The 25,556-nt window shown below is 57.7% G+C and overlaps 1 protein-coding gene across 22 annotated transcripts in view; it reads right to left on the bottom strand.

The window, feature by feature from the left end:
• The window catches only part of LOC115931432 (decreased expression in renal and prostate cancer protein), a 407,507-nt gene that overhangs the window by 44,245 nt on the left and 337,706 nt on the right, over positions 1-25,556 (bottom strand). For 20 of the 22 annotated variants that reach the window (XR_010131404.1, XR_010131396.1, XR_010131402.1 and 17 more), the window contains one exon: positions 36-174. The exons of 1 other annotated variant lie outside the window; for it this stretch is intronic. The gene's annotated coding sequence lies outside the window, so the exon portion shown is untranslated. Of the gene's footprint in view, positions 1-35 lie in introns of all 22 variants that reach the window. One more of the 22 variants, XR_010131423.1, reaches the window with a different exon arrangement.

Here is a 25,556-nt window from a genome sequence, read left to right as displayed (position 1 = left end):
AAGCTTCCCTCACTCCCTCACTCGACACCACTCACCTGCTGTGTGGCTCCTTACGGCTCCATGGCTCAGGGGTTGGGGACCCCTGCTCAAGTGCATCCAAAGCGACCCTTCCCACACCAGTCTTCATAGTAGTCAAGGGCAGCAACCACTTAGCTCCCAAGGCGTGTGTCTCAGCTGGAATTTCATCACAATCAACAGTAAGTGGTAGCTTGAGTCACTGTGAGGTCACTTCCTGGAAATCACCCTAACCCTGGGCCCTGACCCTAAAACCCTAACCCTGGGCCTTGACCCTTAAACAACCCTAACCCTGGGCCCTGACCATAAAACAACCCTAACCCTGGGCCATGACCCTTAAACAACCCTAACCCTGGGCCCTGACCATAAAACAACCCTACCCCTGGGCCCTGACCCTAAAACAACCCTAACTCTGGGCCCGGACCTTAAAACAAGCCTAATCCTGGGCCCTGATCCTAAAACAACCCTAACCCTGGGCCCTGATCCTGAAACAACCCTAACAATGGGCCCTGACACTGAAACAACCCTAACCCTGGACCCTGACCCTAAAACAACCCTAACTCTGGGGCCTGCCCATGACCCTAAAACAGCTCTACACGGGGGCCCTGGCCCTAACCCTAAAACAAACCTACCCCTGGACCCTGGCCCTGACATTAAAACAGTGCTACCCCTTGGCCCTGGCCCTGACCCTAAAAGAACCCTACCCCTCGGCCCTGGCCCTCACAATAAAACAAGCCTAGCCCTGGGCCGTGCCCCTGTCCCTAAAACAACCCTAACCCTGGGCCCTGGCCGTGACCCTAAAACAACCGTAACCCTGGGCCCTGGCCCTGACCCTAAAACAACCCGAACTCTGGGCCCTGGCCCTGACCCTAAAACAACCCTAACCCTGGGCCCTGGCCCTGACCCTAAAACAACCCTAACCCTGGGTCCTGGCCCAAAAACAACCCTAACCCTGGGCCCTGACCCTAAAACAACCCTAACCATGGGCCTGACCCTAAAACAAGCCTAACCCTGGGCCCCGACCATAAAACAAGCCTAACCCTGGGCCCTGACACTAAAACAAGCCTAAACCTGGGCCCTGACACTAAAACAAGCCAAACCCTGTACCCCAACCCTAAAACAAGCCTACCCCTGGTCCAGGATGGTAAAACAACCCTAACCCTGGGCCCCGACACAAAAACAACCCTAACCCTGGGCCCCGACCCTAAAACAAACCTAACCCTGGGCCCCGAAACTAAAACAACGCTAACCCTGGGCCTTGACCCTAAAACAACCCTAACCCTGGGCCCTGGCCCTGACCCTAAGACAACCCTAACCCTGGGCACTGGCCATGACCCTACAACAACCCTAACCCTGGGCCCTGGCCCTGACCCTAAAACAACCGTAAATCTGGGCCCTGGCCCTGACCCTAACACAACCCTAACCCTTTGCCGTGGCCCTGACCTTGAAAGAAACCTAACCCTGGGCCCTGGCCCTGACCCTAAAACAACCCTAACCCTGGGCCCTGGCCATGACCCTGAAAGAACCCTAACCCTGGGCCCTGGCCCTGAACATAAAACATCCCTAACCCTGGGCCCTGGCCCTAACCCTAAAACAACCCTAACCCTGGGCCCTGGCCCTGACCCTAAAACAACCCTAATCCTTTGCCGTGGCCCTGACCCTGAAAGAACCCTAACCCTGGGCCCTGGCCCTGACCCTGAAAGAACCCTAACCCTGGGCCCTGGCCCTGACTCTAAAAAAACCCTAACCCTGGGCCCTGGCCCTGACAATAAAACATCCCTAAACCTGGGCCCTGGTCCTGAATCTAAAAGAAGCCTAACCCTGGACCCTGGCCCTGACCCTAAAACAAGCCTAACCCTGGGTCCTGGCCCTGACCCTAAAACAACCCTAACCCTGAGCCCTGGCCCTGAACCTAAAACAATCCTAACCCTGGGCCCTGGCCCTGACCCTAACACAACACTATCCCTGGGCCTTGGCCCTGACCCTGAAAGAACCCTAACCCTGGGACCTGGCCCTTACCCTGAAACATCCATAACCTGGGCCCTGGCCCTGACCCTAAAACAAACCTGACTCTAGGCCCTGCTCGTGACCCTAAAACAGCCCTACACCTGGGCCCCGGACCTGACCCTAAAACAAGCCTAACCCTGCGCCCTGGCCCTGACCCTAAAACAACCCTAACCCTGGGTCCTGGACCTGATCCTAAAACAAGCCTAAACATGGGCCCTGGCCCTGACCCTAAAACAATCCTAACCATGGGCCCTGGCCCTGACCCTAAAACAAGCCTAACCCTGGGCCCTGGCCCTGACCAAAAACAACCCTAACCCTGGGCCCTGGCCCTGACCCAAAACAACCCTAACCCTGGGCCCTGGCCCTGACCCTAAAACAACCCTATCCCTGGGCCCTGGCCCTGACACTAAAACAAGCCTAACCCTGGGCCCCAACCCTAAAAAAAGGCTACACCTGGTCCCGGACCGTAAAACAACCCTAACCCTGGGCCCTGGCCCTAACCCTAAAACAACCCTAACCCTGGGCCCAGGCCCTGACCCTAAAACAACCCTAACCCTGGGCCCTGGCCCTGACCCTAAAACAACCCGAACCCTGGGCCCTGGCCCTCACCCTAAAACAACCCGAACCCTGGGCCCTGGCCCTGACCCTAAAACAACCCTAACCCTGGGCCCTGGCCCTGACCCTAAAACAACCCTAACCCTGGGTCCTGGCCCTAAAACAACCCTAACCCTGGGCCCTGACCCTAAAACAACCCTAACCATGGGCCTGACCCTAAAACAAGCCAGACCCTGGGCCCCGACAATAAAACAAGCCTAACCCTGGGCCCTGACACTAAAACAACCCTAACCCTGTGCCCCGACCCTGAAACAAAACTTAACCCTGGGCCCCGACCCTAAAACAACGCTAACCCTGGGCACTGACCCTAAAACAACCCTAACCCTGGGTCCTGGACCTGATCCTAAAACAAGCATAAACATGGGCCCTCGCCGTGAACCTAAAACAGCCCTATCCCTGGGCCCTGGACCTGACCCTAAAACAACCCTACCCCTGGACCCTGGCCCTGACCTTAAAACAACGCTACCCCTGGGCCCTGGCCCTGACCCTAAAACAACCCTACCCCTGGGACCTCGCCCTGACCCTAAAACAACCCTACCCCTGGGGCCTGGCCCTGACCATAAAACAACCCTAACCCTGGGCCCTGGCCCTAACCCTAAAACAACCCTAACCCTGGGCCCAGGCCCTGACCCTAAAACAACCCTAACCCTGGGCCCTGGCCCTGACCCTAAAACAACCCGAACCCTGGGCCCTGGCCCTCACCCTAAAACAACCCGAACCCTGGGCCCTGGCCCTGACCCTAAAACAACCCTAACCCTGGGCCCTGGCCCTGACCCTAAAACAACCCTAACCCTGGGTCCTGGCCCTAAAACAACCCTAACCCTGGGCCCTGACCCTAAAACAACCCTAACCATGGGCCTGACCCTAAAACAAGCCAGACCCTGGGCCCCGACAATAAAACAAGCCTAACCCTGGGCCCTGACACTAAAACAACCCTAACCCTGTGCCCCGACCCTGAAACAAACTTAACCCTGGGCCCCGACCCTAAAACAACGCTAACCCTGGGCACTGACCCTAAAACAACCCTAACCCTGGGCCCTGGCCCTGACCCTAGAACAAGCCTAACCCTGGGCCCTGGCCCTGACCCTAAAACAAGCCTAAACCTGGGCCCTGGCCCTGACCCTAAAACAACCCTACCCCTGGGCCCTGGCCCTCACAATAAAACAAGCCTAGCCCTGGGCCTTGCCCCTGTCCTAAAACAAACCTAACCCTGAGCCCTGGCCGTGACCCTAAAACAACCGTAACCCGGGGCCCTGGCCCTGACCCTAAAACAACACTACCCCTGGGCACTGTCCCTGACCCTACAACAACCCTAACCCTGGGCCCTGGCCCTGACCCTAAAACATCCCTAAACCTGGGCCCTGGCCCTGACCCTAAAACAAGCCTAACCCTGCGCCCTGGCCCTGACCCTAAAACAACCCTAACCCTGGGTCCTGGACCTGATCCTAAAACAAGCCTAAACATGGGCCCTGGCCCTGACCCTAAAACAACCCTAACCCTGGGCCCTGGCCCTAAAACAACCCTACCCCTGGGCCCTGGCCCTAAAACACCCTTAACCCAGGGCCCTGACCCTACAACAACCCTAACCCTGGGCCCTGACACTAAAACAACCCTAACCCTGGGCCCTGGCCCTGACCCTAAAACAACCCTACCCCTGGGCCCTCGCCCTGACCCTAAAACAACCCTAACCCTGGGCCCTGGCCCTGACCGTAAAACAACCGTAACCCGGGGCCCTGGCCTTGACACTAAAACAGGCCTAACCCTGGGCCCTGGCCCTGACTCTAAAAAAACCCTAACCGTGGGCACTGGCCCTGACAATAAAACATTCCTAAACCTGGGCCCTAGTCCTGACCCTAAAAGAAGCCTAACCCTGGACCCTGGCTCTGACCCTAAAACAAGCCTAACCCTGGGTCCTGGCCTTGACCCTAAAACAAGCCTAACCCTGTGCCCTGGCCATGACCCTAAAACAAACCTAACCCTGGGCCCTGGCCCTGACCCTAAAACAACCCTAATCCTGGACCTTGCCCCTGACCCTAAAACAACCCTAACCCTGAGCCTAGGCCCTGAACCTAAAACAATCCTAACCCTGGGCCCTGGCCCTGACCCTAACACAACACTATCCCTGGGCGGTGGCCCTGACCCTGAAAGAACCCTAACCCTGGGACCTGGCCCTGACCCTGAAACATCCATAACCCTGGGCCCTGGCCCTGACCCTGAAACATCCATAACCCTGGGCCCTGGCCCTGACCCTAAAACAAACCTAATTCTAGGCCCTGCTCGTGGCCCTAAAACAGCCCTACACCTGGGCCCTGGACCTGACCCTAAAACAAGCCTAACCCTGTGCCCTGGCCCTGACCCTAAAACAACACTTACCCTGGGTCCTGGACCTGATCCTAAAACAAGCCTAAACATGGGCCCTGGCTCTGACCCTAAAACAAGCCTAACCCTGGGCCCTGGCCCTGACCCTAAAACAAGCCTAAACCTGGGCCCTGGCCATGACCCTAAAACAACCCTAACCCTGGGCCCTGGGCCTGACCCTAAAACAACCCTAACCCTGGGCCCTGGCCCTGACCCTAAAACAACCCTAACATGCGCCCTGGCCCTGACCCTAAAACAACCCGAACCCTGGGCCCTGGCCCTCACCCTAAAACAACCCAAACCCTGGGCCTTGGCCCTGACCCTAAAACAACCCTAACCCTGGGTCCTGGACCTGATCCTAAAACAAGCCTAAACATGGGCCCTGGCTCTGACCCTAAAACAAGCCTAACCCTGGGCCCTGGCCCTGACCCTAAAACAACCCTAACCCTGGGCCCTGGCCCTCACAATAAAACAAGCCTAGCCCTGGGCCGTGCCCCTGTCCCTAAAACAACCCTAACCCTGCCCCCTGGCCGTGACCCGGAAACAACCGTAACCCGGGGCCCTGGCCCTGACCCTAAAACAACCCTAACCCTCGGCCCTGGCCCTGACTCTAAAAAAACCCTAACCCTGGGCCCTGGCCCTGATAATAAAACATCCCTAAACCTGGGCCCTGGTCCTGACCCTAAAAGAAGCCTAACCCTGGACCCTGGCCCTGACCCTAAAACAAGCCTAACCCTGGGTCCTGGCACTGACCCTAAAACAAGCCTAACCCTGTGCCCTGGCCATGACCCTAAAACAACCCTAACCCTGGGCCCTGGCCCTGACCCTAAAACAACCCTAATCCTGGACCTTGGCCCTGACCCTAAAACAACCCTAACCCTGAGCCCTGGCCCTGAACCTAAAACAATCCTAACCCTGGGCCCTGGCCCTGACCCTAACACAACACTATCCCTGGGCCTTGGCCCTGACCCTGAAAGAACCCTAACCCTGGGACCTGGCCCTGACCCTGAAACATCCATAACCTGGGCCCAGGCCCTGACCCTAAAACAAACCTAACTCTAGGCCCTGCTCGTGACCCTAAAACAGCCCTACACCTGGGCCCTGGACCTGACCCTAAAACAAGCCTAACCCTGCGCCCAGGCCCTGACCCTAAAACAACCCTAACCCTGGGTCCTGGACCTGATCCTAAAACAAGCCTAAACATGGGCCCTAGCTCTGACCCTAAAACAAGCCTAACCCTGGGCCCTGGCCCTGACCCTAAAACAAGCCTAAACCTGGGCCCTGGCCCTGACCCTAAAAGAACCCTAACCCTGGGCCCTGGCCCTGACCTTAAAACAACCCTAACCCTGGGCCCTGGCCCTGACCCTAAAACAACCCTAACCCTGGGCCCTGGCCCTGACCCTAAAACAACCCTAACCCTGGGCCCTGGCCCTGACCCTAAAACAACGCTAACCCTGGGCCCTGGCCCTGAACCTAAAACAACGCTAACCCTGGGCCCTGGCCCTGACCCTAAAACAAGCCTAACCCTGGGCCCTGGCCCTGACCCTAAAACAAGCCTAACCCTGGGCCCTGGCCCTGACCCTAAAACAACCCGAACCCTGGGCACTAGCCCTGACCCTAAAACAACCCTAACCCTGGGTCCTGGCCCTAAAACAACCCTAACCCTGGGCCCTGACCCTAAAACAACCCTAACCATGGGCCTGACCCTAAAACAAGCCTAACCCTGGGCCCCGACCTTAGAACAAGCCTAACCCTGGGCCCTGACACTAAAACAAGCCTAACCCTGGGCCCTGACACTAAAACAAGCCTAACCCTGGGCCCCAACCCTAAAAAAAGCCTACACCTGGTCCCGGACCGTAAAACAACCCTAACCCTGGGCCCCGACACTAAAACAACCCTAACCCTGGGCCCCGACCCTAAAACAAACCTAACCCTGGGCCCCGAAACTAAAACAACGATAACCCTGGGCCTTGACCCTAAAACAACCCTAACTCTGGGCCCTGCCCGTGACCCTAAAACAGCCCTACACCTGGGCCCTGGACCTGACCCTGAAACAACCCTACCCCTGGACCCTGGCCATGACATTAAAACAACGCTACCCCTTGGCCCTGGCCCTGACCCTAAAACAACCCTACCCTAGGGCCCTGGCCCTCACAATAAAACAAGCCTATCCCTGGGCAGTGCCCCTGTCCCTAAAACAACCCTAACCCTGGGCCCTGGCCGTGACCCTAAAACAACCGTAACCCGGGGCCCTGGCCCTGACCCTAAAACAACCCTACCCCTGGGCCCTGGCCCTGACCCTACAACAACCCTAAACCTGGGCCCTGGCCCTGACCCTAACACAACCCTAACCCTTTGCCGTGGCCCTGACATTGAAAGAAACCTAACCCTGGGCCCTAGCCCTGACCCTAAAACAACCCTAACCCTGGGTCCTGGCCCTGACCCTAACACAACCCTAACCCTTTGCCGTGGCCCTGACCCTGAAAGAACCCTAACCCCGGGTCCTGGCCCTGACCCTAAAACAACCCTAAGCCTGGGCCCTGTCCCTGACCCTAAAACAAGCCTAACCCTGCGCCCTGGCCCTGACCCTAAAACAACCCTAACCCTGGGTCCTGGACCTGATCCTAAAAGAAGCCTAAACATGGGCCCTGGCCCTGACCCTAAAACAACCCTAACCCTGGGCCCTGGCCCTGACTCTAAAACAAGCCTAACCCTGGGCCCTGGCCCTGACCCTAAAACAACGCTAACCCTGGGCCCTGGCCCAGTCCCTAACACAACCCTAACCCTGGGCCTTGGCCCTGACCCTAAAACAACCCTAACCCTGGGTCCTGGCCCTAAAACAACCCTAACCCTGGGCCCTGACCCTAAAACAACCCTAACAATGGGCCTGACCATAAAACAAGCCTAAACCTCGGCCCCGACCATAAAACAAGCCTTACCCTGCGCCCTGACACTAAAACAAGCCTAACCCTGGACCCTGACACTAAAAGAAGCCTAACCCTGGGCCCCAACCCTAAAACAAGCCTACCCCTGGTCCCGGACCGTAAAACAACCCTAACCCTGGGCCCCGCCACTAAAACAACCCTAACCCTGGGCCCCGACCCTAAAACAAACCTAACTCTGGGCACCGAAACTAAAACAACGCTAACCCTGGGCTCTGACCCTAAAACAACCCTAACCCTGGGCCCTGGCCCTGACCCTAGAACAACCCTAAACCTGGGCCTTGGCCCTGACCCTAAAACAACCATAACCATAGGCCCTGGCCCTGACCCTAAAAGAAGCCTAACCCTGGGCCCTGGCCTTGATCCTAAGACAACCCTAACCCTGAGCCCTGGCCCTGACCCTAAGACAACCCTAACCCTGGGCCCAGGCCCTGACCCTAAAACAACCCTACCCCTGGGCCCTGCCCTCACAATAAAACAAGCCTAGCCCTGGGCCGTGCCCCTGTCCCTAAAACAACCCTAACCCTGCCCCCTGGCCGTGACCCGGAAACAACCGTAACCCGGGGCCCTGACCCTGACCCTAAAACAACCCTAACCCTGGGCCCTGGCCCTGACTCTAAAAAAACCCTAACCCTGGGCCCTAGCCCTGACAATAAAACATCCCTAAACCTGGGCCCTGGTCCTGACCCTAAAAAAACCCTAACCCTGTTCCCTGGCCCTGACCCTAAAACAAGCCTAACCCTGGGTCCTGGCCCTGACCCTAAAACAAGCCTAACCCTGTGCCCTGGCCATGACCCTAAAACAACCCTAACCCTGGGCCCTGGCCCTGACCCTAAAACAACCCTAATCCTGGACATTGGCCCTGACCCTAAAACAACCCTAACCCTGAGCCCTGGCCCTGAACCTAAAACAATCCTAACCCTGGGCCCTGGCCCTGACCCTAACACAACACTATCCCTGGGCCTTGGCCCTGACCCTGAAAGAACCCTAACCCTGGGCACTGGCCCTGACCCTGAAACATCCATAACCTGGGCCCAGGCCCTGACCCTAAAACAAACCTAACTCTAGGCCCTGCTCGTGACCCTAAAACAACCCTACCCCTGGACCCTGGCCCTGACATTAAAACAACGCTACCCCTTGGCCCTGGCCCTGACCCTAAAACAACCCTACCCCTGGGCCCTGACCCTCACAATAAAACAAGCCTATCCCTGTACCGTGCCCCTGTCCCTACAACAACCCTAACCCTGGGCCCTGACCGTGACCCTAAAACAACCGTAACCCGGGGCCCTGGCCCTGAACCTAAAACAACCCTAACCCTGGGCCCTGGCCCTGACTCTAAAACAAGCCTAAACCTGGGCCCTGGCCCTGACCCTAAAACAACCCTAACCATGGGCCCTGGCCCTGACCCTAAAACAACCCTAAGCCTGGGCCCTGTCCCTGACCCTAAAACAAGCCTAACCCTGCGCCCTGGCCCTGACCCTAAAACAACCCTAACCCCGGGTCCTGGACATAATCCTAAAACAAGCCTAAACATGGGCCCTGGCCCTGACCCTAAAACAACCCTAACCCTCGGTCCTGGACCTGATCCTAAAACAAGCCTAAACATGGGCCCTAGCTCTGACCCTAAAACAAGCCTAACCCTGGGCCCTGGCCCTGACCCTAAAACAAGCCTAAACCTGGGCCCTGGCCCTGACCCTAAAAGAACCCTAACCCTGGGCCCTGGCCCTGACCTTAAAACAACCCTAACCCTGGGCCCTGGCCCTGACCCTAAAACAACCCTAACCCTGGGCCCTGGCCCTGACCCTAAAACAACCCTAACCCTGGGCCCTGGCCCTGACCCTAAAACAACGCTAACCCTGGGCCCTGGCCCTGAACCTAAAACAACGCTAACCCTGGGCCCTGGCCCTGACCCTAAAACAAGCCTAACCCTGGGCCCTGGCCCTGACCCTAAAACAAGCCTAACCCTGGGCCCTGGCCCTGACCCTAAAACAACCCGAACCCTGGGCACTAGCCCTGACCCTAAAACAACCCTAACCCTGGGTCCTGGCCCTAAAACAACCCTAACCCTGGGCCCTGACCCAAAAACAACCCTAACCATGGGCCTGACCCTAAAACAAGCCTAACCCTGGGCCCCGACCTTAGAACAAGCCTAACCTTGGGCCCTGACACTAAAACAAGCCTAACCCTGGGCCCTGACACTAAAACAAGCCTAACCCTGGGCCCCAACCCTAAAAAAAGCCTACACCTGGTCCCGGACCGTAAAACAACCCTAACCCTGGGCCCCGACACTAAAACAACCCTAACCCTGGGCCCCGACCCTAAAACAAACCTAACCCTGGGCCCTGGCCCTGACCCTAAAACAACCCTAACCCTGGGCCCTGGCCCTGACCCTAAAACAACCCGAACCCTGGGCCCTGGCCCTCACCCTAAAACAACCCTAACCCTGGGCCCTGGCCCTGACCCTAAAACAACCCTAACCCAGGGTCCTGGCCCTAAAACAACCCTAACCCTGGGCCCTGGCCCTGACTCTAAAACAAGCCTAAACCTGGGCCCTGGCCCTGACCCTAAAACAACCCTAACCATGGGCCCTGGCCCTGACCCTAAAACAACCCTAAGCCTGGGCCCTGTCCCTGACCCTAAAACAAGCCTAACCCTGCGCCCTGGCCCTGACCCTAAAACAACCCTAACCCCGGGTCCTGGACATAATCCTAAAACAAGCCTAAACATGGGCCCTGGCCCTGACCCTAAAACAACCCTAACCCTGGGCCCTGTCCCTGACCCTAAAACAAGCCTAACCCTGGGCCCTGGCCCTGACCCTAAAACAACCCTAACTCTGGGCCCTGCCCGTGAACCTAAAACAGCCCTACACCTGGGCCCTGGCCCTGACCCTAAAACAACCCTAACCATCGGCCCTGGCCCTGACCCTAAAACAACCCTAACCCTGGGCCCTGGCCCTGACCCTAAAACAACCCTAACCCTGGGCACTGGCCCTGACCCTAAAACGACCCTAACACAGGGCCCTGGCCCTCGACCCTATAACAACCCTAACTCTGGGCACTGCCCGTGACCCTAAAACAGCCCTACACCTGGGCCCTGGCCCTGACCCTAAAACAACCCTACCCCTGGACCCTGGCCCTGACATTAAAACAACGCTACCCCTTGGCCCTGGCCCTGACCCTAAAACAACCCTACCCCTGGGCCCTGACCCTCACAATAAAACAAGCCTATCCCTGTACCGTGCCCCTGTCCCTACAACAACCCTAACCCTGGGCCCTGACCGTGACCCTAAAACAACCGTAACCCGGGGCCCTGGCCCTGAACCTAAAACAACCCTAAGCCTGGGCCCTGTCCCTGACTCTAAAACAAGCCTAAACCTGGGCCCTGGCCCAGACCCTAAAACAACCCTAAGCCTGGGCCCTGGCCCTGACCCTAAAACAACCCTAAGCCTGGGCCCTGTCCCTGACCCTAAAACAAGCCTAACCCTGCGCCCTGGCCCTGATTCTAAAACAAGCCTAAACCTGGGCCCTGGTCCTGACCCTAAAAGAAGCCTAACCCTGGACCCTGGCCCTGACCCTAAAACAAGCCTAACCCTGGGTCCTGGCACTGACCCTAAAACAAGCCTAACGCTGTGCCCTGGCCATGACCCTAAAACAACCCTAACCCTGGGCCCTGGCCCTGACCCTAAAACAACCCTAATCCTGGACATTGGCCCTGACCCTAAAACAACCCTAACCCTGAGCCCTGGCCCTGAACCTAAAACAATCCTAACCCTGGGCCCTGGCCCTGACCCTAACACAACACTATCCCTGGGCCTTGGCCCTGACCCTGAAAGAACCCTAACCCTGGGACCTGGCCCTGACCCTGAAACATCCATAACCTGGGCCCAGGCCCTGACCCTAAAACAAACCTAACTCTAGGCCCTGCTCGTGACCCTAAAACAGCCCTACACCTGGGCCCTGGACCTGACCCTAAAACAAGCCTAACCCTGCGCCCTGGCCCTGACCCTAAAACAACCCTAACCCTGGGTCCTGGACCTGATCCTAAAACAAGCCTAAACATGGGCCCTGGCTCTGACCCTAAAACAAGCCTAAACCTGGGCCCTGGCCCTGACCCTAAAACAAGCCTAAACCTGGGCCCTGGCCTTGACCCTAAAAGAACCCTAACCCTGGGCCCTGGCCCTGACCTTAAAACAACCCTAACCCTGGGCCCTGGCCCTGACCCTAAAACAACCCTAACCCTGGGCCCTGGCCCTGACCCTAAAACAACCCTAACCCTGGGCCCTGGCCCTGACCCTAAAACAACGCTAACCCTGGGCCCTGGCCCTGAACCTAAAACAACGCTAACCCTGGGCCATGGCCCTGACCCTAAAACAAGCCTAACCCTGGGCCCTGGCCCTGACCCTAAAACAACCGTAACACTGGGCCCTGGCCCTGACCCTAAAACAACCCGAACCCTGGGCACTAGCCCTGACCCTAAAACAACCCTAACCCTGGGTCCTGGCCCTAAAACAACCCTAACCCTGGGCCCTGAGCCTAAAACAACCCTAACCATGGGCCTGACCTTAAAACAAGCCTAACCCTGGGCCCCGACCATAAAACAAGCCTAACCCTGGGCCCTGACACTAAAACAAGCCTAACCCTGGGCCCTGACACTAAAACAAGCCTAACCCTGGGCCCCAACCCTAAAAAAAGCCTACACCTGGTCCAGGACCGTAAAACAACCCTAACCCTGGGCCCCGACACTAAAACAACCCTAACCCTGGGCCCCGACCCTAAAACAAACCTAACCCTGGGCCCCGAAAATAAAACAACGATAACCCTGGGCCTTGACCCTAAAACAACCCTAACTCTGGGCCCTGCCCGTGACCCTAAAACAGCCCTACACCTGGGCCCTGGCCCTGACCCTAAAACAACCCTACCCTTGGGCCCTGGCCCTCACAATAAAAAAAGCCTAACCCTGCGCCCTGGCCCTGACCCTAAAACAACCCTAACCCTGGGTCCTGGACCTGATCCTAAAACGAGCCGAAACATGGGCCCTGGCCCTGACCCTAAAACAACCCTAACCCTGGGCCCTGGCCCTGACTCTAAAACAAGCCTAACCCTGGGCCCTGGCCCTGACCCTAAAACAACGCTAACCCTGGGCCCTGGCCCAGTCCCTAACACAACCCTAACCCTGAGCCCTGGCCCTGACCCTAAAACAACCCTAAGCCTGGGCCCTGACCATAAAACAACCCTAACCATGGGCCTGACCCTAAAACAACCCTAACCCTGGGCCCTGGCCCTGACCCTAAAACAACCCTAACCCTGGGCCCTGGCCCTGACCCTAAAACAACCCTAACCCTGGGCCCTGGCCCTGACCCTAAAACAACCCTAACCCTGTGCCCTGGCCATGACTCTAACACAACCCTAACCCTGAGACCTGGCCCTGACCATAAAACAACCCTAACCATGGGCCTGACCCTAAAACAAGCCTAACCCTGGGCCCCGACCATAAAACAAGCCTAACCCTGGTCCCTGACACTAAAACAAGCCTAACCCTGGGCCCTGACACTAAAACAAGCCTAACCCTGGGCCTCAACCCTAAAACAAGCCTACCCCTGGTCACGGACCGTAAAACAACCCTAATCCTGGGCCCCGACCCTAAAACAAACCTAACCCTGGGCCCCGACCCTAAAACAACGCTAACCCTGGGCTCTGAGCCTAAAACAACGCTAACCCTGGGCCCTGGCCCTGACCCTAAGACAATCCTAACCCTGGGCCCTGGCCCTGACCCTAAAACAACCCTAAATATGGGCCCTGGCCCTGACCCTAAAACAACCCTAAGCCTGGGCCCTGTCCCTGACCCTAAAACAAGCCTAACCCTGCGCCCTGGCCCTGACCCTAAAACAACCGTAACCCTGGGCCCTGGCCCTGACCCTAAAACAACCCTAACCCTGGGCCCTGGCCCTGACCCTAAAACAACCCGAACCCTGGGCCCTGGCCCTCACCCTAAAACAACCCTAACCATGGGCCCTGGCCCTGACCCTAAAACAACCCTAACCCTGGGTCCTGGCCCTAAAACAACCCTATCCATGGGCCCTGACCCTAAAACAACCCTAACCATGGGCCCCGACCATAAAACAAGCCAAACCCTGGGCCCTGACACTAAAACAAGCCTAACCCTGGGCCCTGACACTAAAACAAGCCTAACCCTGGGCCCCAACACTAAAACAAGCCTACCCCTGGTCCCGGACCGTAAAACAACCCTAACCCTGGGCCCCGACACTAAAACAACCCTAACCCTGGGCCCCGACCCTAAAACAAACCTATCCCTGGGCCCCGAAACTAAAACAACGCTAACCCTGGGCTCTGACCCTAAAACAACCCTAACCCTGGGCCCTGGCCCTGACCTTAAAACAACCCTAAACCTGGGCCCTGGCCCTGACCCTAAAACAACCCTAACCATGGGCCCTGGCCCTGACCCTAAAAGAAGCCTAACCCTGGGCCCTGGCCCTGACCCTAAGACAACCCTAACACTGGGCCCTGGCCCTGACCCTAAGACAACCCTAACCCTGGGCACTGGCCCTGACCCTAAAACGACCCTAACACAGGGCCCTGGCCCTCGACCCTATAACAACCCTAACTCTGGGCACTGCCCGTGACCCTAAAACAGCCCTACACCTGGGCCCTGGCCCTGACCCTAAAACAACCCTACCCCTGGACCCTGGCCCTGACATTAAAACAACGCTACCCCTTGGCCCTGGCCCTGACCCTAAAACAACCCTACCCCTGGGCCCTGACCCTCACAATAAAACAAGCCTATCCCTGTACCGTGCCCCTGTCCCTACAACAACCCTAACCCTGGGCCCTGACCGTGACCCTAAAACAACCGTAACCCGGGGCCCTGGCCCTGAACCTAAAACAACCCTAAGCCTGGGCCCTGTCCCTGACTCTAAAACAAGCCTAAACCTGGGCCCTGGCCCTGACCCTAAAACAACCCTAACCATGGGCCCTGGCCCTGACCCTAAAACAACCCTAAGCCTGGGCCCTGTCCCTGACCCTAAAACAAGCCTAACCCTGCGCCCTGGCCCTGATTCTAAAACAAGCCTAAACCTGGGCCCTGGTCCTGACCCTAAAAGAAGCCTAACCCTGGACCCTGGCCCTGACCCTAAAACAAGCCTAACCCTGGGTCCTGGCACTGACCCTAAAACAAGCCTAACGCTGTGCCCTGGCCATGACCCTAAAACAACCCTAACCCTGGGCCCTGGCCCTGACCCTAAAACAACCCTAATCCTGGACATTGGCCCTGACCCTAAAACAACCCTAACCCTGAGCCCTGGCCCTGAACCTAAAACAATCCTAACCCTGGGCCCTGGCCCTGACCCTAACACAACACTATCCCTGGGCCTTGGCCCTGACCCTGAAAGAACCCTAACCCTGGGACCTGGCCCTGACCCTGAAACATCCATAACCTGGGCCCAGGCCCTGACCCTAAAACAAACCTAACTCTAGGCCCTGCTCGTGACCCTAAAACAGCCCTACACCTGGGCCCTGGACCTGACCCTAAAACAAGCCTAACCCTGCGCCCTGGCCCTGACCCTAAAACAACCCTAACCCTGGGTCCTGGACCTGATCCTAAAACAAGCCTAAACATGGGCCCTGGCTCTGACCCTAAAACAAGCCTAAACCTGGGCCCTGGCCCTGACCCTAAAACAAGCCTAAACCTGGGCCCTGGCCTTGACCCTAAAAGAACCCTAACCCTGGGCCCTGGCCCTGACCTTAAAACAACCCTAACCCTGGGCCCTGGCCCTGACCCTAAAACAACCCTAACCCTGGGCCCTGGCCCTGACCCTAAAACAACCCTAACCCTGGGCCCTGGCCCTGACCCTAAAACAACGCTAACCCTGGGCCCTGGCCCTGAACCTAAAACAACGCTAACCCTGGGCCATGGCCCTGACCCTAAAACAAGCCTAACCCTGGGCCCTGGCCCTGACCCTAAAACAACCGTAACACTGGGCCCTGGCCCTGACCCTAAAACAACCCGAACCCTGGGCACTAGCCCTGACCCTAAAACAACCCTAACCCTGGGTCCTGGCCCTAAAACAACCCTAACCCTGGGCCCTGAGCCTAAAACAACCCTAACCATGGGCCTGACCTTAAAACAAGCCTAACCCTGGGCCCCGACCATAAAACAAGCCTAACCCTGGGCCCTGACACTAAAACAAGCCTAACCCTGGGCCCTGACACTAAAACAAGCCTAACCCTGGGCCCCAACCCTAAAAAAAGCCTACACCTGGTCCCGGACCGTAAAACAACCCTAACCCTGGGCCCCGACACTAAAACAACCCTAACCCTGGGCCCCGACCCTAAAACAAACCTAACCCTGGGCCCCGAAAATAAAACAACGATAACCCTGGGCCTTGACCCTAAAACAACCCTAACTCTGGGCCCTGCCCGTGACCCTAAAACAGCCCTACACCTGGGCCCTGGCCCTGACCCTAAAACAACCCTAAACCTGCGCCCTGTCCCTGACCCTAAAACAAGCCTAACCCTGCGCCCTGGCCCTGACCCTAAAACAACCCTAACCCTGTGTCCTGGAGCTAATCCTAAAACAAGCCTAAACATGGGCCCTGGCCCTGACCCTAAAACAACCCTAACCCTGGGCCCTGGCCCTGACTCTAAAACAAGCCTAACCCTGGGCCCTGGCCCTGACCCTAAAACAACCCGAACCCTGCGCCCTCGCCCTGACCCTAAAACAACCCGAACCCTGGGCCCTGGCCCTGACTCTAAAACAACCCTAACCCTGGGCCCTGGCCCTGACCCTAAAACAACCCTAACCCTGGGTCCTGGCCCTAAAACAACCCTAACCCTGGGCCCTGACCCTAAAACAACCCTAACCATGGGCCTGACCCTAAAACAAGCCTAACCCTCGGCCCCGACCATAAAACAAGCCTAACCCTGGACCCTGACACTAAAACAAGCCTAACCCTGGGCCCCGACCCTAAAACAACGCTAACCATGGGCCCTGACCCTAAAACAACCCTAACCCTGGGCCCTGGCCCTGACCCTAAAACAAGCCTAACCCTCGGCCCTGGCCCTGACCCTAAAACCACCCTAACCATGGACCCTGGCCCTGACCCTAAAAGAAGCCTAACCCTGGGCCCTGGCCCTGACCCTAAGACAACCCTAACCCTGGGCCGTGGCCCTGACCCTAATACAACCCTAACCCTGGGCACTGGCCCTGACCCTAAAACGACCCTAACCCAGGGCCCTGGCCCTCGACCCTAAAACAACTCTAACTCTGGGCCCTGCCCGTGACCCTAAAACAGCTCTACTCCTGGGCCCTGGCCCTGACCCTAAAACAACCCTACCCCTGGGCCCTGGCCCTGACCCTAAAACAACCCTAACCCTGGGCCCTGGCCCTGACCCTAAGACAACCCTAACCCTGGGCCCTGGCCCTGACCCTAAAACAACCCTAACCGTGGGCCCTGGCCCTAAAACAACCCTAACCCTGGGCCCTGGCCCTAAAACACCCCTAACACAGGGCCCTTACCCTACAACAACCCTAACCCTGGGCCTTGACCCTAAAACAACCCTAACCCTGGGCCCCGGCCCTGACCCTAAAACAACCCTACCCCTGGGCCCTCGCCCTGACCCTAAAACAACCCTAAACCTGGGCCCTGGCCCTGACCGTAAAACAACCGTAACCCGGGGCCCTGGCCCTGACCCTAAAACAACACTACCCCTGGGCACTGTCCCTGAACCTACAACAACCCTAACCCTGGGCCCTGGCCCTGACCCTAAAACATCCCTAACCCTGGGCCCTGGCCCTGACCCAAAAACAACCCTAAACCTGGGCCCTGGCCCTGACCCTAAAACAACCCTAAGCCTGGGCCCTGTCCCGGACCCTAAAACAAGCCTAACCCTGCGCCCTGGCCCTGACCCTAAAACAACCCTAACCCTGGGTCCTGGACCTGATCGTAAAACAAGCCTAAACATGGGCCCTGGCCCTGACCCTAAAACAATCCTAACCATGGGCCCTGGCCCTGACCCTAAAACAAGCCTAACCCAGGGCCCTGGCCCTGACCCTTAAACAACCCGAACCCTGGGCCCTGGCCCTGACCCTAAGACAACCCTAAACCTGGGCCCTGGCCCTGACCCTAAAACAACCCTAACCCTGGGCCCTGGCCCTGACCCTAAGACAACCCTAAACCTGGGCCCTGGCCCTGACCCTAAAACAACCCTAACTCTGGGCCCTGGCCCTAAAACAACCCTAACCCTGGGCCCTGGCCCTAAAACACCCCTAACCCAGGGCCCTGACCCTACAACAACCCTAACCCTGGGCCCTGACCCTAAAACAACCCTAACCCTGGGCCCTGGCCCTGACCCTAAAACAACCCTAACCCTGGGCCCTGGCCCTGACCGTAAAACAACCGTAACCCGGGGCCCTGGCCCTGACCCTAAAACAACCCTAACCCTGGGCCCTGGCCCTGACTCTAAAAAAACCCTAACCCTGGGCCCTGGCCCTGACAATAAAACATCATTAAACCTGGGCCCTGGTCCTGACCCTAAAAGAAGCCTAACCCTGGACCCTGGCCCTGACCCTAAAACAAGCCTAACCCTGGGTCCTGGCACTGACCCTAAAACAAGCCTAACCCTGTGCCCTGGCCATGACCCTAAAACAACCCTAACCCTGGGCCCTGGCCCTGACCCTAAAACAACCCAAATCCTGGACCTTGGCACTGACCCTAAAACAAAACTAAACCTGAGCCCTGGCCCTGAACCTAAAACAATCCTAACCCTGGGCCCTGGCCCTGATCCTAACACAACACTATCCCTGGGCCGTGGCCCTGACCCAGAAAGAACCCTAACCCTGGGACCTGGCCCTGACCCTGAAACATCCATAACCCAGGGCCCTGGCCCTGACCCTAAAACAAACCTAACTCTAGGCCCTGCTCGTGACCCTAAAACAGCCCTACACCTGGGCCCTGGACCTGACCCGAAAACAAGCCTAACCCTGCGCCCTGGCCCTGACCCTAAAACAACCCTAACCCTGGGTCCTGGACCTGATCCTAAAACAAGCCTAAACATGGGCCCTGGCTCTGACCCTAAAACAAGCCTAACCCTGGGCCCTGGCCCTGACCCTAAAACAAGCCTAAACCTGGGCCCTGGCCCTGACCCTAAAAGAACCCTAACCCTGGGCCCTGGCCCTGACCCTAAAACAACCCTAACCCTGGGCCCTGGCCCTGACCCTAAAACAACCCTAACCCTGGGCCCTGGCCCTGACGCTAAAACAACCCTAACCCTGGGCCCTGGCCCTGACCCTAAAACAACCCGAACTCTGGGCCCTGGCCCTCACCCTGAAACAACCCTAACCCTGGGCCTTGGCCCTGACCCTAAAACAACCCTAACCCTGGGTCCTGGACCTGATCCTAAAACAAGCCTAAACCTGGGCCCTGGCTCTGACCCTAAAACAAGCCTAAACCTGGGCCCTGGCCCTGACCCTAAAACAAGCCTAAACCTGGGCCCTGGCCCTGAACCTAAAACAACCCTAAACCTGGGCCCTGGCCCTGACCCTAAAACAACCCTAACCCTGGGCCCTGACCCTAAAACAACCCTAACAATGGGCCTGATATTAAACAAGCCTAACCCTCGGCCCCTACCATAAAACAAGCCTAACACTGCGCCCTGACACTAAAACAAGCCTAACCCTGGGCCCTGACACTAAAAGAAGCCTAACCCTGGGCCCCAACCCTAAAACAAGCCTACCCCTGGTCCCGGACAGTAAAACAACCCTAACCCTGGGCCCCGCCACTAAAACAACCCTAACCCTGGGCCCCGACCCTAAAACAAACCTAACCCTGGGCCCCGAAACTAAAACAACGCTAACCCTGGGCTCTGACCCTAAAACAACCCTAACCCTGGGCCCTGGCCCTGACCCTAGAACAAGCCTAACCCTGGGCCCTGGCCCTGACCCTAAAACAAGCCTAAACCTGGGCCCTGGCCCTGACCCTAAAACAACCCTACCCCTGGGCCCTGGCCCTCACAATAAAACAAGCCTAGCCCTGGGCCGTGCCCCTGTCCTAAAACAAACCTAACCCTGAGCCCTGGCCGTGACCCTAAAACAACCGTAACCCGGGGCCCTGGCCCTGACCCTAAAACAACACTACCCCTGGGCACTGTCCCTGACCCTACAACAACCCTAACCCTGGGCCCTGGCCCTGACCCTAAAACATCCCTAAACCTGGGCCCTGGCCCTGACCCTAAAACAAGCCTAACCCTGCGCCCTGGCCCTGACCCTAAAACAACCCTAACCCTGGGTCCTGGACCTGATCCTAAAACAAGCCTAAACATGGGCCCTGGCCCTGACCCTAAAACAACCCTAACCCTGGGCCCTGGCCCTAAAACAACCCTACCCCTGGGCCCTGGCCCTAAAACACCCTTAACCCAGGGCCCTGACCCTACAACAACCCTAACCCTGGGCCCTGACACTAAAACAACCCTAACCCTGGGCCCCGACCCTGAAACAAACTTAACCCTGGGCCCCGACCCTAAAACAACGCTAACCCTGGGCCCTGACCCTAAAACAACCCTAACCCTGGGTCCTGGACCTGATCCTAAAACAAGCATAAACATGGGCGCTCGCCGTGAACCTAAAACAGCCCTATCCCTGGGCCCTGGACCTGACCCTAAAACAACCCTATCCCTGGACCCTGGCCCTGACCTTAAAACAACGCTACCCCTGGGCCCTGGCCCTGACCCTAAAACAACCCTACCCCTGGGACCTGGCCCTGACCCTAAAACAACCCTACCCCTGGGGCCTGGCCCTGACCCTAAAACAACCCTACCCCTGGGGCCTGGCCGTGACCTTAAAACAAACCTACCGCTGGGCCCTGGCCCTGACCCTAAAACAACCCTAAACCTGGGCTGTCGCCCTGACCCTAAAACAACCCTACCCCTGGGCCCTGGCCCTGACCCTAAAACAACCGTAACCCGGGGCCCTGGCCCTGACCCTACAACAACCCTACCCCTGGGCCCTGGCCCTGACCCTAAAAAAACCCTAACCCTGTTCCCTGGCCCTGACAATAAAACATCCCTAACCCTGGGCCCTGGTCCTGACCCTAAAAGAAGCCTCAACCTGGACCCTGGCCCTGACCCTAAAACAAGCCTAAACCTGGGCCCTGGCCCTGACCCTAACACAACCCTAACCCTTTGCCGTGGCCCTGACCCTGAAAGAACCCTAACCCCGGGTCCTGGCCGTGACCCTAAAACAACCCTAAGCCTGGGCCCTGTCCCTGACCCTAAAACAAGCCTAACCCTGCGCCCTGGCCCTGACCCTAAAACAACCCTAACCCTGGGTCCTGGACCTGATCCTAAAAGAAGCCTAAACATGGGCCCTGGCCCTGACCCTAAAACAACCCTAACCCTGGGCCCTGGCCCTGACTCTAAAACAAGCCTAACCCTGGGCCCTGGCCCTGACCCTAAAACAACGCTAACCCTGGGCCCTGGCCCAGTCCCTAACACAACCCTAACCCTGGGCCTTGGCCCTGACCCTAAAACAACCCTAACCCTGGGTCCTGGCCCTAAAACAACCCTAACCCTGGGCCCTGACCCTAAAACAACCCTAACAATGGGCCTGACCATAAAACAAGCCTAAACCTCGGCCCCGACCATAAAACAAGCCTTACCCTGCGCCCTGACACTAAAACAAGCCTAACCCTGGACCCTGACACTAAAAGAAGCCTAACCCTGGGCCCCAACCCTAAAACAAGCCTACCCCTGGTCCCGGACCGTAAAACAACCCTAACCCTGGGCCCCGCCACTAAAACAACCCTAACCCTGGGCCCCGACCCTAAAACAAACCTAACTCTGGGCACCGAAACTAAAACAACGCTAACCCTGGGCTCTGACCCTAAAACAACCCTAACCCTGGGCCCTGGCCCTGACCCTAGAACAACCCTAAACCTGGGCCCTGGCCCTGACCCTAAAACAACCATAACCATAGGCCCTGGCCCTGACCCTAAAAGAAGCCTAACCCTGGGCCCTGGCCTTGATCCTAAGACAACCCTAACCCTGAGCCCTGGCCCTGACCCTAAGACAACCCTAACCCTGGGCCCAGGCCCTGACCCTAAAACAACCCGAACCCTGGGCCCTGGCCCTCACAATAAAACAAGCCTAGCCCTGGGCCGTGCCCCTGTCCCTAAAACAACCCTAACCCTGCCCCCTGGCCGTGACCCGGAAACAACCGTAACCCGGGGCCCTGACCCTGACCCTAAAACAACCCTAACCCTGGGCCCTGGCCCTGACTCTAAAAAAACCCTAACCCTGGGCCCTGGCCCTGACAATAAAACATCCCTAAACCTGGGCCCTGGTCCTGACCCTAAAAAAACCCTAACCCTGTTCCCTGGCCCTGACCCTAAAACAAGCCTAACCCTGGGTCCTGGCCCTGACCCTAAAACAAGCCTAACCCTGTGCCCTGGCCATGACCCTAAAACAACCCTAACCCTGGGCCCTGGCCCTGACCCTAAAACAACCCTAATCCTGGACATTGGCCCTGACCCTAAAACAACCCTAACCCTGAGCCCTGGCCCTGAACCTAAAACAATCCTAACCCTGGGCCCTGGCCCTGACCCTAACACAACACTATCCCTGGGCCTTGGCCCTGACCCTGAAAGAACCCTAACCCTGGGACCTGGCCCTGACCCTGAAACATCCATAACCTGGGCCCAGGCCCTGACCCTAAAACAAACCTAACTCTAGGCCCTGCTCGTGACCCTAAAACAACCCTACCCCTGGACCCTGGCCCTGACATTAAAACAACGCTACCCCTTGGCCCTGGCCCTGACCCTAAAACAACCCTACCCCTGGGCCCTGACCCTCACAATAAAACAAGCCTATCCCTGTACCGTGCCCCTGTCCCTACAACAACCCTAACCCTGGGCCCTGACCGTGACCCTAAAACAACCGTAACCCGGGGCCCTGGCCCTGAACCTAAAACAACCCTAACCCTGGGCCCTGGCCCTGACTCTAAAACAAGCCTAAACCTGGGCCCTGGCCCTGACCCTAAAACAACCCTAACCATGGGCCCTGGCCCTGACCCTAAAACAACCCTAAGCCTGGGCCCTGTCCCTGACCCTAAAACAAGCCTAACCCTGCGCCCTGGCCCTGACCCTAAAACAACCCTAACCCCGGGTCCTGGACATAATCCTAAAACAAGCCTAAACATGGGCCCTGGCCCTGACCCTAAAACAACCCTAACCCTCGGTCCTGGACCTGATCCTAAAACAAGCCTAAACATGGGCCCTAGCTCTGACCCTAAAACAAGCCTAACCCTGGGCCCTGGCCCTGACCCTAAAACAAGCCTAAACCTGGGCCCTGGCCCTGACCCTAAAAGAACCCTAACCCTGGGCCCTGGCCCTGACCTTAAAACAACCCTAACCCTGGGCCCTTGCCCTGACCCTAAAACAACCCTAACCCTGGGCCCTGGCCCTGACCCTAAAACAACCCTAACCCTGGGCCCTGGCCCTGACCCTAAAACAACGCTAACCCTGGGCCCTGGCCCTGAACCTAAAACAACGCTAACCCTGGGCCCTGGCCCTGACCCTAAAACAAGCCTAACCCTGGGCCCTGGCCCTGACCCTAAAACAAGCCTAACCCTGGGCCCTGGCCCTGACCCTAAAACAACCCGAACCCTGGGCACTAGCCCTGACCCTAAAACAACCCTAACCCTGGGTCCTGGCCCTAAAACAACCCTAACCCTGGGCCCTGACCCAAAAACAACCCTAACCATGGGCCTGACCCTAAAACAAGCCTAACCCTGGGCCCCGACCTTAGAACAAGCCTAACCTTGGGCCCTGACACTAAAACAAGCCTAACCCTGGGCCCTGACACTAAAACAAGCCTAACCCTGGGCCCCAACCCTAAAAAAAGCCTACACCTGGTCCCGGACCGTAAAACAACCCTAACCCTGGGCCCCGACACTAAAACAACCCTAACCCTGGGCCCCGACCCTAAAACAAACCTAACCCTGGGCCCTGGCCCTGACCCTAAAACAACCCTAACCCTGGGCCCTGGCCCTGACCCTAAAACAACCCGAACCCTGGGCCCTGGCCCTCACCCTAAAACAACCCTAACCCTGGGCCCTGGCCCTGACCCTAAAACAACCCGAACCCTGGGCACTAGCCCTGACCCTAAAACAACCCTAACCCTGGGTCCTGGCCCTAAAACAACCCTAACCCTGGGCCCTGACCCAAAAACAACCCTAACCATGGGCCTGACCCTAAAACAAGCCTAACCCTGGGCCCCGACCTTAGAACAAGCCTAACCTTGGGCCCTGACACTAAAACAAGCCTAACCCTGGGCCCTGACACTAAAACAAGCCTAACCCTGGGCCCCAACCCTAAAAAAAGCCTACACCTGGTCCCGGACCGTAAAACAACCCTAACCCTGGGCCCCGACACTAAAACAACCCTAACCCTGGGCCCCGACCCTAAAACAAACCTAACCCTGGGCCCTGGCCCTGACCCTAAAACAACCCTAACCCTGGGCCCTGGCCCTGACCCTAAAACAACCCGAACCCTGGGCCCTGGCCCTCACCCTAAAACAACCCTAACCCTGGGCCCTGGCCCTGACCCTAAAACAACCCTAACCCAGGGTCCTGGCCCTAAAACAACCCTAACCCTGGGCACTGGCCCTGACTCTAAAACAAGCCTAAACCTGGGCCCTGGCCCTGACCCTAAAACAACCCTAACCATGGGCCCTGGCCCTGACCCTAAAACAACCCTAAGCCTGGGCCCTGTCCCTGACCCTAAAACAAGCCTAACCCTGCGCCCTGGCCCTGACCCTAAAACAACCCTAACCCCGGGTCCTGGACATAATCCTAAAACAAGCCTAAACATGGGCCCTGGCCCTGACCCTAAAACAACCCTAACCCTGGGCCCTGTCCCTGACCCTAAAACAAGCCTAACCCTGGGCCCTGGCCCTGACCCTAAAACAACCCTAACTCTGGGCCCTGCCCGTGAACCTAAAACAGCCCTACACCTGGGCCCTGGCCCTGACCCTAAAACAACCCTAACCATCGGCCCTGGCCCTGACCCTAAAACAACCCTAACCCTGGGCCCTGGCCCTGACCCTAAAACAACCCTAACCCTGGGCACTGGCCCTGACCCTAAAACGACCCTAACACAGGGCCCTGGCCCTCGACCCTATAACAACCCTAACTCTGGGCACTGCCCGTGACCCTAAAACAGCCCTACACCTGGGCCCTGGCCCTGACCCTAAAACAACCCTACCCCTGGACCCTGGCCCTGACATTAAAACAACGCTACCCCTTGGCCCTGGCCCTGACCCTAAAACAACCCTACCCCTGGGCCCTGACCCTCACAATAAAACAAGCCTATCCCTGTACCGTGCCCCTGTCCCTACAACAACCCTAACCCTGGGCCCTGACCGTGACCCTAAAACAACCGTAACCCGGGGCCCTGGCCCTGAACCTAAAACAACCCTAAGCCTGGGCCCTGTCCCTGACTCTAAAACAAGCCTAAACCTGGGCCCTGGCCCTGACCCTAAAACAACCCTAACCATGGGCCCTGGCCCTGACCCTAAAACAACCCTAAGCCTGGGCCCTGTCCCTGACCCTAAA

This window comes from Gorilla gorilla, chromosome 18 (genome assembly GCF_029281585.2).
Source record: "Gorilla gorilla gorilla isolate KB3781 chromosome 18, NHGRI_mGorGor1-v2.1_pri, whole genome shotgun sequence".
NCBI lineage: Eukaryota > Metazoa > Chordata > Mammalia > Primates > Hominidae > Gorilla > Gorilla gorilla.
This window is presented reverse-complemented; position numbering and strand designations above follow the sequence as displayed.